This window comes from Carlito syrichta, unplaced genomic scaffold (assembly GCF_000164805.1).
Source record: "Carlito syrichta isolate Samal-C Ts95f unplaced genomic scaffold, Tarsius_syrichta-2.0.1 Scaffold305755, whole genome shotgun sequence".
NCBI classification, from domain to species: domain Eukaryota; kingdom Metazoa; phylum Chordata; class Mammalia; order Primates; family Tarsiidae; genus Carlito; species Carlito syrichta.
In genome coordinates this window covers 949,731-950,227 of record NW_007249851.1, presented here as the reverse complement: position 1 = coordinate 950,227, position 497 = coordinate 949,731, and positions in this window count along the sequence as shown.

The window sequence follows — 497 nt, the reverse complement described above, 5'->3', positions numbered from 1 at the left end:
CCCTACTAACCTAACCCATACCTCAGAGCCTCGCCAGCAGTTCCCCCACACCGGCGGCCCTGGCCCTTCAGCTCATCTCGCTCTGCACTAGTTCACACCCTTGTCACGTCTGGCTCTTAATCACCCTCTTCCCTACTCCAACTACTACCCCGGCTCTGCCCCTCCTTGTCTTCCACTTCCAACTCTTACCCCAGTACCTCTCACCCAATACCAACCCACAAAGCTTGCCCCTTCAAGCCCCCGCTCTCTCACCGACTCCCAGGACGCCCCTTCCCAGCCCCGGTCTTCCTAAGCTCATTCCCTGCCCGGCTTCCTTAACGCCCACCCTGGTTCCTGCCTCCTGCCCACCTCCTTGGCTGGCTTTTTCTCACTCCTCCTCTCCCTGGCATCCAGCCCTTTCTCCCTTAATCCTCCTCAGCTCATTCTCATCGCGGTTCCCCAGCCGCCCCAAGCCTGCCTTCCCCTCTTCCCTCTGGGTTTTCCCCCAACCCGGACGT